Raw genomic sequence first — 17,296 nt, 5'->3', positions numbered from 1 at the left:
TGATTCAAACGCCCCAAAAAATCTTGCATGTAAACCCTTCTTTAAAAGTTCTGTCTTTGAACCCTTCTCGACCTCCTTGGATGTTCATCACTGATTATGATGGTGTAATCTCACTCAAGGCTAAAGTCTGGCAACTTAAAACAAGGACCGTGACCTTGGCCTTCCTTGCCTGTTCAGTTATCCTTTGACCACAGTATTTCCTGTTCATACTGAACAGTTGATTTCATTGTTCTGGTCTGCTAAGATTAGCTGTGCCACCCTGTCTGCCTCCAATTCATTTAAGTTTGATGATTTTACTCCCTTTGGTTAGGACCACTGCCTTTGTGTCTCACTACAACTTCTGTGGCTGGCATCTGTCCTCAGTTCTTTTACAAATTATGCATCTAAGGAAGATCTGCTCCAGGTGTTCTCCCACAGCCACCAGTGAAGATCGCTCTGCATCCTCTATGAAACAGAAAGCATGATATTGACGTTTTGCGACACCAGATCCCATCTTGCTATGAGTTATCTCACCAGTGGCTTCAATTCAATTTATGCCCAAGATACACAGAAGATAAACAAAGCTGTCTGCCGCTATGGGTTGACAGATGTTCCTTCAATTGCTGATTCATGCTCTCTGGTGGGAATCCTGCTTCCTGGTTTGCAACAAAATGTGTCCATATAAAGTGCATCCTCTGAGATTGGACCAGAAGAGGATTCTTGTGGTTCGGTAATAGACCAAAGCGCTCTCAACAATGAGCAGATTGTTTGAATGTCCTGTACGAGTGGTTTAGGGCATTGGAGTATGGCTGGAGGTCTTACAAATATGAATATACAAGCACTCGTTTCATGTGCACTAGACCTCTTGATGTACCATTCTATGTCGACAGGAGGCGAGCATTATGCTTTACTTCTTTATTGCTGCTCCCACAGCAATTAATCTTTTAACATTTTTTCTTTCTTTAAAACTTGATAACACAACTTTTGTTTCCTCCTAGGTCCTCTGGAGGCCCAAAACAAAAAAGGGGAAGCATAGTTTTAAAACTGAAGGAAAATGTTTCATGAACTTCTAGTCCCTATAATCCCCTGGGCTTGAGTAGCCCTGGTCTGTCTCTTTTGCCCAATCAGGCTCTGGCAATACCTATATGAGAGACCCCTTGCAAGCCCAACTCCTTTCTTTGTTGCTGCACCACAGAGCTAAGTACTTTTTCTGTAACATTATGGTGACACGATAATGTCATATTTGTTATCTATTTGAAGGATATAAATGTTATAGGGCGCGAACGCGCCAGTGTTTATGTTGTGGAAATCACAACATGCTCGCGTTTATATGAATAGGTGCTGCAGCGCGTTAATGTTTATTTAATGTTACGTAGCAGTTTCACTTTACCTCAGTAGTATTTGCAAAGAATACTTGCCCGGTGAGCGGGCCGATGGGGAACGATCGTGCGCAGCATTTGCTCGAGCTGCGTCCCCTCTTCTTCCGCAGTGTTCGTCTTAGCTGACCTTAGGAGGCCAGGCCGGAGCCATGGGCAAACACGCTCACTCGAGGCAGCCGGCCCGCCTCCTTACACTGTGATGAGATCCAAGAGCAGTCTCCCGACGTGGCGTTAGGACCCCGCAGGAGCAATTAGTACAGCGGTCACGCCCCAGCAGCCACCTCGCTTATGCAAACAGTTATTACAGTACGAGTGTGTTAACAGCGCGAACAAGAGACAGCTAGGATTTACATTTAAATTTAATAAGAAGAGATGGTGAGAATATCTACAGCTCGCTATCCAGACACCTTGTGGGCAATTAAAAGCTGAGGTTCCAGTATACCTTCATATCATGGCACATTATGAACAGCCCAGAGGGTCATTAAGCACTTCCCCTGAGTGGAGCTCAGAGGAATGGATGGAGGAGCCCACGGGGGAAAATCAGAATTTTTCCCTCATTTCTGGGGGACTCCTCACAGGCTGTGTCTGAAGGAGTTTTACCCTTGGCAAAGAGGTTGGACCAGCTAGAAGCCATGCTGAATAAGCAGAAGGTTGAACAGGAAAAGTTCAGGAAGAGAAGGGCGCTCAGCCCCGGCGAGGGGACCTCAGCACAACACCCCGAGTTAGGGGTTGACCAACAGGGCAGTAAAAAGATTCGGAAGAGTAAAAACGGACGCCTCTGGGCCATCCAGACGCGGTAGACCTGGGACCCCAAGAGCCAGTCGACCCAGTCAGCAGGCTGAACGAAGCCTTTTTAAAGAGGGTGACAGTGCCAGGCTCTTGACCCGCGCCCCCCCCGTCATGCCCCCTAGCTGCCCCATGGGTGTACAATAGAGGGGAAGAAGAGGATGCTGGATATACTCCGGACGACAAAAGCGGGGAGGAGGAGGAAGTCCCCTCAAAGACCTGAAGTTTCAGAGCAGCCTCCAGAAGAAGAGGTTCTAGGCAACATGTTCGACCCAGAGGCGATAAGGCATCCGAGACCCACAGACTGGGTGCCTTCAACCAGAGTTGCTCAATATATGATGCATTCTATAAAAAAGCCTTTGGACAGAGATATAAGGTCCAAAATGAGGGCGGAATGCCCCAGACCTGAGCTACCGGGCAAAGTGACCGACGCCCTAGACCTCGACCCAAAAATGGTGACTTTTGTCACCAAATCATCCAAGGATGTGCAGACAGGGGTGGACCGAGCATGGCGAGGCTGCCAAGATAAACTCTTAGACCTCACAGGTCCGCTCCCAAAAATGATGAATCTGGCCGAAAGAGCCATGGACACGAACACGCCAGTGGACCCTCGAGCCCTGGCAAACTGGGCCCAAAGCCCAGTCTGTTTATTAGGGAACGCAAATTGCGCACTATCTTCTGAGAGGAGGTGAGGTGTGCTGTTAAAAATTGACAGCAAGCTTAGCGATCTGTCCTCACGTGAGGCGGGAGAAGGCGCGAAAGACCTATTGGTTGGAGACGCTTTCGTCAAAGAAATGAAGCAATTCGTCATTACATATTCCGCCCTAGAGAAGGCACAGAGCTCGATGAGCAAATATTTGCCAGCCGGGTTTTCGCGGGGACCGGACGGCAAAGGAGTCGGGCGTCCGGTCGTTTTGGCACGCACAGAAGACCCCAAGGACCTAGGGCGCAATACCGGGAGAACCGCCAGCAGGATAACTTCTTCCCGGCTAGAGTCAGTTTCCCCAGGCAGCAGAGCACCCGAGGGGGTGAGTACTATCTGCAACATCATTGGGAGAAATCGACGACAACTCATTGCTGGATCTTTGTATCGACTTTGCAGATCAAATAGAGCTGCTGCCGAAGCCGAGGATGCCCGTATTGAGAATTCAATGGGAAATTTGAAGCTGGTAACGAGGAGTTAGAGTGCAATAACATCAGAGCATGACCTAGTTTATGAAGTACTCCCTCTTTATTTCCCATGTCAGTCCCTATAAGTCTCCAATCCATTGAGGCATCACGGCACAACAAAGTGATTAACGTCACTGAGAGAAGTGCAGTTCCCATGATGCAAAATGTTACTAAAGTGAAAAATTGAATTCCAGAAGTGAATAGCCTGCTTCCATCTAGCAGTTTAATGCATTTTGCATTGAAAATGCTTATAAAACTATGTGATCGGATATATTTTCAATCATAGAAATATAGTGAGATTTTAGAGACTCTTATCAACACCATAAGGAAACGTGAACACAAAATGCTGGTAAGGTAGTTAAAGTGATACCTATTACCAAAATGATGGAACAAGTCGAGGAAGATTTGTCCACTGGGTATCATGAAACATCTTGTAACTCTTACAATAAAACGGAATCTCCATTATCTTATCCCACTCGCAAGCAAGCCAGAAAACGGGCAAAAAAACGTAAACAACAAATGGAAAAGCCATCATTACCTATTAGCATCGAAGACGAAGTGCCTGTGCAATGCCAGCCTTTAAACCCTATTGCAACCTCAAAAGGGATAACGAAATGTAAATCTAGATGTCTTCGTAACCGGGAAAACCAAAGGAAAAAAAGGCAAATCCAGAAAACGGGTACACTGACCAGCTGGCTTCTACAAAACAGCAAGGTAAGTAATACAAAATAGTTTGTGAGGAATGTGGCCCAGGAAAACCAAACTGTTAGTGAGACAGAAGATAAGGAGATTCCTCAAGTTAAAGTGGTGATTGCAGCAAAGAACATGAAAATGGCATCTGAAGGGGAACTTGTTGAAAAAAACTAATTGATGAACGTGTGTGTCCGTTAAATAACAGATTGGTAACGATCACTGAAAGAACGGACAAGAGAACAAAGAAGCCCATTAATAGATCTGCATTGGCTGATTTATTTACTAAAATACCTGCACTAAGAATATTGAAGCCCTGTCACTTTAAATGTATACAACTGATGAAGCGTGATTTTGGGGCTATAGCATTAGGACATTGTGTCCTTTCCAGCGACAGCCACTCTTATTATGATCTGAAGAAGAATCATTGGATTTTCTCTGCTACGAATTAGACCAAGAGATTCCCGTTCTTAACCAACCCTCTCAATGTGAACATTGTTGTATCTCTAAAACCAAAGTAATGAGTAAGCCCGCCGTGCAGCCTGTAACTGCAACTGACAATCAAGCGGGTTGGAAATGATTAAAAAATGTGTTGAGTCAGATAGAAATGGCGCAACCATGAGTGTGTACGATTGCTTCATGGAACATGCAAGGCCATGCACAATTTAGTGTGTCTCTTGATCACCTTGTTACATTTTCTATATTTTTACTTCAAGAGACGTGGCTATCAAAGGATTATCATATAGACACCCCTTGTATATTTCAATATAATGCTAAAAAAGGAGCAAAAAGCAGACCGTATGGCAGCCTGATAATCTGGGTAAACCATGACTTTTATGATGGCAAAATAAAATCTAAACAATCTAATGATAATGTGCTAGCCATAGAAGTAAAGGCTAAAAATTGTTCTGTAGCCCCACATATATTGATCATTAATATCTATGACCCTCCGACTGGAATATGTACGAATGAGATACTTGAATCTATCGATTCTATAATTAGACTGGCTCCTGATAGAGGGAAATAATATGATACTCCTTGATGTTGATTGCAATGCACAATGCGGGGTCACGTCGATGTAGGAATGTTTTAATAATATAGTAGTAACAAATGTGATGGATAAGCCCAGGTGCGAAGAAAGGGGTGTAGTTTGGCGGAACTTTTTGGCGGAATGGGAGATATGGACGCTTAATGGGATAACAAAAAGGGACACCCCTGGTTTAGTGGCAGTAGATCTGCCACTTTGGACTACATAGGCGGAAATGTGCCTGCGCTTGATTGAATTGGTGATTTTGGGGTGACTCAGTTGCTATATACTGACCATCGCTTGATTTATGCCAAGTTGCATATACCCTACCCAGGAAACAACGATGGAGGGCGGGGGGGAGGCTCAAATACTACTGTTAATAATAGTGGGCTAAATAAAAATGGAATGCGTAAAAAAATTAAGAAAATGTCTAGAAGAATTTGTCAATTAATTGATATCTTGAAATTTGATATCAATGTCATGAAAAGTGATGAAATTGAGAACTTGATTAAATAAAACACTACCGAAGTAGCTTTAGTCCATGGGGCCCCTATTGTGGCGACTGGGAAGGTTCAAAATAGATCCTACGATGGAGAGATGTTGAAAGCTAGGCGTCTCCATCGGAAGGAGCTTCGAAAAATAAAAAAGCTGAATCTACCCATGAATGTCTACCATTTCAAAAAGGAAAAGCTGAACAACAAATATTGGGGTTGGTGTAGACGCAGAAAAGCCGAGAAGACAAATGCGAAGTGGTAAATGATGATTGGTATTTTGCAAGGAAGGGATACTTGTTCAGTGTGGAAAATGCTGAACAAAGTAAGCGGAAACTCCCTCTCGCAACCACTGAATGCAATAGATGAAGATAAATGGGTAACATATCTTTCGAATATCCTGTACGAAGAGCTGTCGGCTGTTAATATAGGTGATGCCCCGAATGTATGGCCATTAAAGTTCTCCAGGAAAGGTATTAAGGCGATGATTGGCAAGTTCAAAAACTCAAGAGCCCCTGGCCCGAATGGGATATCGTCCATAGTCCTTAAACACGACCCGATTAGTTGGTCCCAGATCATATATATATTATGCAAAAAGGTATGTAATGAAAAATATATACCTTTTTTCTTGGACCACCTCTATTCTAATACCTGTATTCAAGGCTGGTACGAGAACTGTGCCAGAACACTTTAGATTGCTTTCTTTACCAGACACAACTAGCAAAGTATTCACAGCTATAGTGTCAGACCATTTGCAGTGCTGGTCTAAAGCCAATCTGATATTTCATCCCTTCCAGTCTGGCGTCAGATCAGGCTCTTGCACTATGTACAATATTCGCCTACTAGATGCTATCATATAAAGAGCAAAACAAAGAAATCCATCTGTCTATGTCACGTTCATAGATTTCAGTTCTGCTTTTGATAATGTCAACCGTAAGAAGTGATGGGAGATACTAACGGAATTGAAATGCCGAGTTGGTTGTTAGAGATACTAATTAAGCTTCACTCTAATAATACAGCTCAAATACACCTTGATAATGAAGGCCGATTGACAAGACGAATTAAGACCAACAAAGGTGCAAAACAAGGTTGTTTGTTAGCGGTGCATCTATTTAATCTTTATTTAGCGGAGCTAATTAAACGGCTTGAAAAAAATGTGAACTGCCCAATAAAATTTGAAGCGATAAGGGTCACAGCATTACTTTATGCTGATGACCTTGGAATTGTAGATCATACATTCAAGGGCATGAAAGCAGTTTTAGAAGAGCTGGGACGTTTTACCATTCCTTGAATGTCCATTTTTTAAAAACAAAGATAATGCTGTTTGCGTTAAAAAAAAAAAAAAGTGTATAAGCCAAAGATTTTATTAAGTTGAGGAACCATCGAATATACTGACTCCTATAAATATCTGGGCGGGATAATGGACAGCAGACTTGGATATTCTTCACTAATTGAAAATAAGATGCAACGTGCCAAACAAATAATGGCGCTCATACGTTGATTGGTCTCTAATTATACTGGTTACACCTTGATGGGTGTAATGATGTTATACACGCAGTGGCTCGTCCTGGTTATTGCTTATGGGCTGGAGGCCCTTTCCATCAAAAATCTATCTTGGATAGATAAAATAGGAAATTTTTGGCGAACTATACTTGGCCTTCCGCTTTCCTGCGCTATTCAATATATTAGAGTAGAATTTCGATTAGTATCATTAAAAGCCATTATCCTTCAACAAAGAGGGCTCCTTTCAGTTGAAGGCAAAGTGCCACCCACAGAGCCACATGCTATGAATTTTAGGGAGTGATATAATCCAATTGAAGAAAATTGACTGTTCTAATAGATCCGATGATCTATGTAGAGAATTGTACATTAAATTAAATTGGTCAATTGACCGATCTTCTTGTGGTCGGTACAAAGCTGTAAAAATTGCATTTTTAAAAAAGACTGGGAAAACAACTTTATACATATGAGCCGACTTAATAACTATTATCAATTAGAGGGAATTCACCCATGTTCGTTTGTCCACAAATGTATCTATTACGTTCCCCCTAATCCAGATGTCCGTAGATTCCGACTACTGATGAGGACTAACCATTTGCCAGTTAGAGCGACACATGGTGCCCAATGGCAATTGGCTAAAAACCAATGACATTGTCAGATGTACCTGAAAATCTTGACACAGACATATTCTGACGGATTGTCAGTACGTGCATCACTATATATGTCCAGATATGGGCAGTATGTACATAAACCTGTTTCGAAGGGATTGTGTCCTCCGACGTATTCCTTATCTTTGATAATACGTTTCCAGCTTGCTGGCCTCGGAAATGTTTTCTGTAGAGGGCGCTGCGCGTCGACGTCCGCCGAGTCGATGTCCCTCGACGGCCACTGTATCGGCGCCGACGTCACCATGCCCATAAATAGCCACGCGCTGCGTCCGTTGCTCAGTTCCATTTTTCCGCGATTCGTGGGGCCTCAGAACATCGGTGCTCAGTTCAGTCAGGATAATTAACTATTTCTACTCGAATATACCTTTATAGTTCTCGATGGCTTCTTCATCAGAACGGACGACGCCGCGATCCGGCTTCACGAAATGTCGAGACTGCAGTAAAAAAATGTCAATAACGGATCCACACAGGATAAGCTTATGGTCCTTGGGATCCGAGCACCATTGTTCAGAGTGTGAGGACTGCATGTCCATGATGGCGAAAGCCTTGAAGGAGCGCAAGGGGAAGCTCGAGAGAGGTAAGTCAGCCAAAACCTCCTGGAAAGTTTCGTCGGCTGAGTCGAGGCATTCGTCTCCTCGCCGTCGAAAACATTCCCATTCTAGATCTCGAAGCAGCTCCCACCATTCGTCGAGATCAAGACACTCAAAAAAGAGACGTCAAAGGTCCCATTCCTCGTCTTCTGTGTCCCCAGAAAGAGTCTCCTGTCCCACCAAACACAGTTCTCAAGCTGAGTGGGAGGAATTCAGAAAGAAAATGTTAAGCGTCTTCGAGAACGCGGCCTCGACCCCCTCGAAGACAGCTGAGGGTGATACCCCGGGTGAAAAACCCAAAAAATCAAAACGCTGTGAGTCTCAGCACCCGGCGAAACATTCCACCCGAGAGCGCCATGAGCCATCGGGTAGGAAGGCATCGTCATCGACACCGTCGTCGAAGATTCCTTCGATGCACGGATCAACGCCGTTGTCGAAGGGTTCCTCGACGCATCGGTCGATCGACTCGACGCCATCGTCGACGCCGATGAAAGAGAGGACCAAGGCCACCCCACAGCCAACAGTGATTTCAAGGGCCTCCGGCACGACGCCGAGACCGTCGTCGATGCCCTCGAGTAGGATCCCGATCCTCTCGAGTTCTTCGAGACCCCTTCCAGTTTTTTCGACGCCGTTTTCGGCGCCTTCGAAGCCTGTTACATCGGCGTCGACGACATCGACGTTTTCTCATCCAATAACTACGAGTTTGGCTCCTTCTGCCTTAGAAATGGGTTTTACTCCATTTCAGAGGTCAGAATACCCTGGACTCTCCAATTTATGAAGGGGAAGATTCTGACCAGGAAAAATTTGGGTTACAGAGCACCACACTGCCTACTGCAGAGGATTTCTCCTCTGAGGAAAGAAGGCTGAAGGAACTACAGGAGTCACTACATGAGGCAAGTGGGCTGGACACTTCCCCAGAAGTGGAATTTGTTAAGCCAGACCCAGGGGAACATCCCGAAACACCATATAGAACCCTGATGGCAAGAATAATTGCGTTTATGGGTTGGTCTGCGCCTTCACCTGTTTTCCAACAGGATGACCTAACAGATATATTGGACAAAGGCCCACAGGAGGACCCTGTGGTCCCCTTCCATGCAGCCTTACAAAGGAAAATTGCATCTAATTGGGGAAACTCCCGAAGTTATCCCTGCAGTCAATAAAAGATTGTCAACCAAGTATAGGGTAGCGGCTGCTGACCCTGAATACCTGTCAAAACACCCGACCCCAGAGAGCCTGGTGGTTCAAGCGGCAACTTCATCTAGCAGTAGGACCGCTTACCCACAGGATAGAGATGACAAGAGGTACGACTCTATGGCAAAGAAAGTCTTCTCTGCCTGTAGTATGGCGTTGAAGTTCATCAACGCCACCTGTACGCTCGCCAGGTTCAGTCACACACCATGGGAGTGTGCTTCATCAGCGGCTGACTGCATACCCGAAGGAGAGGAAAAGGAAGCCTTCCTTAACATTGTTAATGATGGCAAAGATGCCAAGTTGCAATTCACTTCAAACTGGCATCGATTCCGCTGACAGTATCAGCAGGGCCATGGCGGCAAGTACAACAATCCGCAGGCATGCGTGGTTGCGAAAGTCGGGCTTTGCCCCTGATGTACAGGCCAGACTTTTGAATATGCCCTTTGACGGCTCTTCATTATTCGGGAAACAGGCTGATGACAGTCTGGAAAAGTTACGGACTTCTAAAGGTGCAGCAAAATCTTTAGGAGCTGCTATCCGCCAAACTCCTTTTCGCCCCTCAGGAACCTCTGGGAGAGGGAAGTCCTTTCGCTATTATTCCGCATTCTGGAAAGGCAGAGGACAGCCGGCTCAAAGAGGCCAAAGGAGATCCACCCGAGGTGGACGGATCAAAAGTACTAAGACCGCAGCAGCAGCAGGTGCCTCTTTACCCTCGGCATCTGCATCAGCCGCCCCCAAACCACTCTGAGGCCTTCCCACACAATACACCTGTAGGGGGCAGGTTAACTCACCATCTGACGGAATGGCAGGCTATAACGTCAGATGCTTGGGCATTGGAGACAGTTTCCCAAGGTTACTGCCTACCCTTTCTACACATTCCTCAGAGTCGTCCACCGGGGAACAGCTCTCTAAAAGTTCCAGATCAGCTCCTCTTGCAGGAAATTATAGACCTGCTAGAGAAAGGTGCCATAGAACCGGGACCTGCAGCAGACAGGAACAAGGGCTGGTACTCCTCCCCCCCCCCCCCCCCTACTTTCTCATACCAAAGAAGGACGGAGGACTGAGGCCCATCCTGGACTTACGAGAATTGAAAAGGTTCCTCAGGAAGGACAAGTTCAAGATGGTAACTCTCTCTCAGATCCTTCAGGCCCTCCAGCTCCAGGATTGGCTGGTATCTCTGGACCTTCAGGGCGTTTATTTCCATGTGCCAATCCATCTCAAACACAGGAAATACCGGAGGTTCGCAATTGGCGACTCTCATTATCAATTTCGAGTTCTGCCATTTGGGCTGACCTCCGCCCCGAGGGCCTTCACCAAGCTGATGTCGGTAGTGGCGGCGAGTCTAAGGAGGGAAGGGATCCACGTCTACCCCTACCTGGACGATTGGCTGATCAGGGCTGTATCTTCGGAACAGGCCCAGGCCCAGCTAGATTATGTCTGCCACTTCCTTCACACACTGGGCTTCTCCCTCAATTTAAAGAAGTCACAGATGATACCATTACAGAGACTCCAGTTCATTGGAGCGGTCCTGGACACTTCCCTGGGAAAAGCCTCGCCACCAGAGGTGAGGGCTCAAGATATTCTACAGATGGTCACCAAGTTTCAAAATGCCCAACGTCTCCCAGCCTTCGATTTTTTGAGGTTGCTAGGCCTCATGGCATCCTGCATCTTCCTTGTGCCAGAGGCTCGCCTGAGAATGAGATCTCTTCAATGGGCACTGAGGAGTCGGTGGTCGCAATTCTCAGGGAGAATGACAGATCTCCTCCGGATTCCGGACAAGGTAGCCCGCGACCTGCAATGGTGGGCCTATCCAGAGAACATCTTGAAAGGAGAACTGTTTTGGCAACCATGGCCGGAGATGACAGTAGTCACAGACGCCTCACTCACGGGGTGGGGAGCCCATGCCAACGACTTGACCATCAGCGGTCGTTGGTCTCCATCGGAGTCCAGACTACACATCAACCTGTTAGAGCTGACAGCGATCAGACTAGCGCTGAAAGCTTTCCTGCCATCAGTACAGGGGAGAAATGTCCTGATAATGACGGACAACACGGTGGCCATGCACTACCTCAACAAAAGAGGAGGCGTAGGATCACTGCTACTGTGCAGAGAGTCGATGCAGCTCTGGTTTTGGGCAATCCAAGAAGGAATCTCTCTATCGGCAGTCCACCTAGCCGGAGAGAAGAACTTGACAGCGGACGCTCTGAGCAGGCAGAGCACAGTCTCCCACGAGTGGGAGCTAGCTCAGGAAGTCCTTCAAGAGATCTTTTCCCTTTGGGGAACCCCTCCGGTGGATCTGTTCGCCACCAGTACCAACAGGAAGTGCGATCTGTTCTGTTCAAGGGAATTTCCCCCGAGAGGAGCTATAGGAGATGCGTTCGTAGTGGACTGGGAGTTTCCACTCCTTTACGCGTTCCCACCCGTCCCTGTTATTCCTCAAATGATCAGGAGGTTGAGAAGATTCCGGAAAACCATGATCCTAATTGCCCCGGATTGGGCCAGGAGAACGTGGTACCCAGACCTTCTAGATATGTCCATCTGTCCTCCAATCCGTCTTCCACTCAAAGAGAATCTTCTCTCGCAGAAGGGAGGTCAGGTTCTCCATCCAGACACCAGAGCCCTCAACCTTCAAGCTTGGCTTCTGAAAGGTTGAGGTACAATGATTGGGATCTCCCTGATGACGTCATGGAGGTGTTGCTTTCAGCCAGAAGACCAGCAACAAAGTCTTTATACCGCTGCCGTTGGAACAAATTTTGCAGCTGGTGTAGGGAACAGAATATCGACCCTTTTTCATGTGGTACGGTGTTATCGTTTCTACTCTACTTGGCAAACTCGGGCCTTCAAGTGGGCACTGTAAAAGGCTATCTTGCAGCGCTTTCTATCTTCAAGCGCACTGCGGAGGAACCATCGTATTTCAAAATTCCTCTAGTGGTACAATTTCTCAAGGGACTAACTAATGTTTACCCTCCAAAACCATTCCAGGTTCCCTTATGGGACTTAAATTTAGTCTTAAACTTCTTAATGGGCACTCCATTCGAACCACTTCACTCTAGCGCGCTGAGATTTCTCACGCTTAAAACTGTCCTATTGGTAGCACTAACATCTGCTAGGAGGGTGAGTGAGCTACAAGCTCTCTTCTGTAAACCCCCACATACAATCTTCCACAAGGACAAAGTTGTCCTACAGGTGAAGCCTAATTTCCTCCCAAAGGTGGTTTCTGAATTTCATATTACTCAGAAAATGACCTTGCTTTCGTTCTACCCTCCTCCCCATCCGGGGAAAGAGGAGGAAAGGCTACATAGGCTGGACCCTAGGCGAGCTCTCGGCTTTTACATCAGCAGAATGGCTAGGATCAGGCAAGCAGACCAACTGTTTGTAGGGTACTCGGGTCACAAGTTGGGACTACCCATAACAAAACAAACCATCTCCAGGTGGATTATTTTGGCCATCCTGGAATGTTATAGACTAGCAGGGAAAGAGCCACCCCAAAATCTCAGGGCTCATTCAACCAGGGGTATCGCAGCCTCTTCGGCTCTCCAAAGAGGGGTACCGGTCGGGGACATATGTGCGGCTGCCACATGGTCGTCCGCACATACCATCACAAAATTTTACAATCTGGATTCCTCCACTGCTCAAGAGACCAGATTTGGCAAGGCCGTATTACATTCGGTCCATCCCTAAAGGGATACATAACACTATCACTCCCACCTCCAATTACATGCCACTGCTATGGGAGTCTATCAAAGATAAGGAATACGTCGGAGGACACAATCCCTTCGAAGAACAAGTTACTTCTTACCTGGTAACATTCTTTCGACGGGGTGTTCCTCCGACGTATTCCTTATCGCCCCTCCCAACCATCCCCGCAGTGATAACTTCCCTTGTGGTTGCAGCTTACGCTCCTTCAAGGTCACTAACCAATTCAGGCATGACTTTTCTTATGCTACAAAATGAAACTGAACAACGGACGCAGCGCGTGGCTATTTATGGGCATGGTGACATCGGCGCCAATACGGTGGCCGTCGAGGCGCAGCGCCCTCTACAGAAAAAATTTCCGAGGCCAGCAAGCTGGAAACGTATTATCAAAGATAAGGAATATGTCGGAGGAACATCCCGTCGAAAGAACGTTACCAGGTAAGAAGTAACTTGTTCTTCTATTCTAACCCTGCACTTTTGGCATTATTGTCTTAATACGTCTATGGAATCCATGCACATTGCACTTGGCTCAAAGCTGTATCAGTCTTTGAATCACAGAAATGAAAACGGTCCTGGAATATAAGCACATTGCACTTTATAGCAATTGGCCTACAGTAGTGTTAGGCTTTGAATTATAAGAACGAGTAGTAAATGTGTAAAATATATGGAAATCAAGTGTAGATGTGTGTACCCATTAGTAAAACTGATGTCTGTTAAAATTAATTGAAAAGACTGCCATGAGCTATTGTAGATAATATGTGGAATTCATTTGATCTGATGGATTTTATTAATAGGCAATGGATGTATGTCTAGTGTAATCGGAGATGTGGCAATAGATTCAGATAAATTGAATGAATTTTTTATGGTTATTTTATGTAAAAGTTATCTAACAGTTGTTTTTAGTTCCAAAGTACTTTTACAACTATAACAAATAAATAAAATGTTTATTTCAGAGCTTGGGTCAAGGAAAACATTGATCCTGTAAACCTCCAAGGTTAGATCATTCTTCCTAGTCACCTTTTTCAAAAGCAATTCTATGTCGGAGCAATGTCTCTGATTTTGACACCTCTTGTCTGTTGGAAGCTCCAGTGATTCACTGCTTTTGTTTGTTTTCCCAGCTATTTCTACACCCAGTTAGAATCTCATTCAGTCTTTTTTTTAAAAATGTATTTTTTATTCTGTTCCTTTCTCGCCATGCTGTGCCGCCTGCTAACTCGCATCTGTCCTTTACTCACTCTTCCGTCCTTGCTTTGTATGTGCAGGATTACGCCTGTAGATCTTTGTGACCAAAAGAAGCCCTGAACCAGCTTTATTCTTATACATTTTTTTTATTCTTGTTATTATTGTATTTATTGAGCACAGACCTAGCTTTGAGAAGCAACAAAGCGCTTTACCGAGGTATATAACAGTATAGATCAGTGGTCTTCAAACTTTTTTAGCCTGTGCCCCCCCATAGCAAAATGTATGCAGGTCGGGCCCCTCCAAAAATGCCTAAGGGACAGTATGTATTGTGCGCCGTCACCTGCTCCCATCATAGTTGCTGGGCTCCCTCATCCCACTCCTACCCAGTCACTGGGCTCTCCCCACCCCATCACATACCCTGTTCCCAACACAGTCCGAGGGCCGGTGACGACTAGTGAAAAATGCCATTGCGACTGAGCGCAGTGAGGGAGCCTGAACCAATCAAGGTGGGTTCGGGGGCATTCACGCCCCCCCCCCCGTGAATGTATTATTATTTTTTTAATAATGGGTTAAAATGTTGCATTGTAGAGCATACTTAAAAAGAAAATGGGTGGGGGCGCTGTTGAGCAGCCCAGAAAATGGCTGCTTAGCTTGTGAGCTCCGTCTCTGCCTGCCTTTATCCACCAAATATAGGCGCCCATCTGCAGTGCTTTGGCCATCCTGCCACTGACTGACTGACTGACTGCCGGCACCCTCCTCTTCACGTACCTGCAACCTTGAGGAGAATCGGTGCCTGGAGCCCGAGTTACGGCCACCCGACATCCTGCTTGCTGTGCGGCCTCCTCTGCATGGTCTCGCGGGTGTGACCAGCCGCTGCCCTGCCCACGGTCGCCGAGAGCGGGCGCCCACCTGGACGCACTGCCCTGGGTCCCTGCCCCTGCGGAACCAGCGTGATACGCCACGAGGCGTCCCCCGGCTTGGTACGCCTGCCTTCCAGCGCCAGCCGGAGCACTGTTCCTCGGCCTTCCAGCCGCTTGTCTGGCCCCGCGTGGGCAGAGCTGCTCTACGCTGCTTGTCCGCCACCTGTACCGCCCGGACCGCCGGACCAGCGGTCAGTGACATCCGCAGGGCGGGCTGGAGCCCCCTGCAGCCCTCCACATTCGCCGTCCCTGGGTGCTCCTTAGGGACCTGGCGGCTGCTCTCCTCACACTGTGCCACCGCCGGAGCGGTGCTTCATGAACTCTCTGGCACTGTGGTCCTTTGTCAGCTCGCTGGGCCCCGTGCGAGCTGCGCTCTCTTCCACTGCCCATCCGACGCCTTCACTGCCTGGGCCACTGGACCAATGGCCTGCAACGCCTGTGGGATGAGCTGGAGCCCCCCCCGCGGTTCTCCTTACGTACTGCCCCTGTGGCCCCCCCATAGGGACCCGGGGACTCGCACTCCCTGTACTGCGCCACTGCCGGAGCGGGTGGCTACCATCAGTGCTCTGTCCTGCCGCGGGGGCCACGCTGCAGCTTTGCGGCCTGTCATCGCCCCCCGCGAATTACTGGCCCAAGGGCCCAGAGACTGGGGTCTGGGGTGCGGGCATGGACCCTCAGGAAGCGCCATCAGACACCACTGGACACACGGGCATTGCCACCCTAACGGCTACAAGGTGGGTGCTGGGGATTTCCCCATAAATTACTGCTGTCGTTCTCCCCAATTGCGCCTCCACGCCCCTGCAGCCCAGCAACCACTCCACGTGGCCTTTATCACCGGGCCCACTGACCCCTGTCCCTGCAAGAGACTACCTGCGGGCTATGACTGCCATTCCTTTCTTGAGCTGACTCTGACCTAGGGAGGCCAGCTACTACCCGACTGCTCGCAGTGTCTGCTATTGCTGCAGCCCACTTGGCCCTCATCAGCCTCTGGCCATTGCGGAACGCCCGCCCAAGCGAGTAGCGATGCTGGATTAGCCCGCCTTCCGCCCGACTGGGCCACGCTTGCGCCGCCACTCCCGCTGCCGGTGTGCCCGGCCGCTGGTTTGTCTCTCTGTCACCCGCAACATAACGTTGGTACTAATAACCCTGTTTGTGGAGGGCACACAATTAACACATCAACCACATTCATACACCAGGACTCGGGGGTGCTTGCGTAGCGCTACGAGGTTCACAATTAACGTGGCCCCAACATATCTGCTGGGCCCCACCTGCGTCCCAGCACTGCTGTAACACCCGGACACCTGCCACCGGCAAACGCCTCGCATCTACCCATATTGCCATGTCCGGCAGATCTCGTGGCGCCAGCAAGACACAGGGGCCATGGTTAAGTTCGCTAAAGCAACCCCTAAATCCGATCAAGGACAAGCACCTTCCAACCATGAGGACTCTGCTTCGCCCTCACCCACCGTGACACCTGACCTTGCGACGATCCTGGAATCCATGACGAAGAACTTCGCCACTTTTCACGAAAAGCTAGATGATATCATTGCCTATGTGGCGTCGCTCAAATCTCATCTAGACCATGCTGGCACCAGAATCACGGAGGTGGAAACGCGCATAAGCACCAACGAAGATAACATACTCACCCTCCAGGACACCGTTACCACCCTTAGCCGGGACATGAAGGTGGTGAAGGCCAAGTGCAATAACCTGGAATCAAGATCCCGCAAGAATAATGTACTTATAATCGGATTGCCTGAAAATGCCCTCAAGGGACGCATGCAATTGGTGGTGGAAGACCTACTGAAGGAGCTACTCGACAATCCCGCTCTCTCCCCTCACTTCACGGTGGAGCGTGCCCATAGAGCCCTATCAGCGCGACCCGCACCTGGCGACTTTCCCAGGCCCATCATTGCAAACATTTTCAATAAGAGAGATAGAGACCTCATCCTACGCTTATCTCGTGAAAAAGGAGAACTGCGCCTGGGCCCCCAAACAATCAGAATCTTCCCTGACTTCTCTATGGG

At 47.7% G+C, this 17,296-nt stretch overlaps 1 protein-coding gene across 42 annotated transcripts in view; it reads left to right on the top strand.

The window, feature by feature from the left end:
- The window catches only part of MADD (MAP kinase activating death domain), a 2,081,072-nt gene that overhangs the window by 94,496 nt on the left and 1,969,280 nt on the right, over positions 1–17,296 (top strand). The window contains exon 2 of one of the 42 annotated variants that reach the window (XM_069623116.1): positions 14,121–14,161. The exons of the other annotated variants lie outside the window; for them this stretch is intronic. The gene's annotated coding sequence lies outside the window, so the exon portion shown is untranslated. The remainder of the gene's footprint in view (positions 1–14,120; positions 14,162–17,296) is intronic. 42 annotated transcript variants of the gene reach the window in all.

The sequence above is a fragment of the Ambystoma mexicanum genome, chromosome 11 (genome assembly GCF_040938575.1).
Source record: "Ambystoma mexicanum isolate Mex_15411 chromosome 11, UKY_AmexF1_1, whole genome shotgun sequence".
NCBI classification, from domain to species: domain Eukaryota; kingdom Metazoa; phylum Chordata; class Amphibia; order Caudata; family Ambystomatidae; genus Ambystoma; species Ambystoma mexicanum.
The sequence above is the reverse complement of the archived record's forward strand: the minus strand, read 5'-3'. Positions and strand labels throughout refer to the sequence as shown.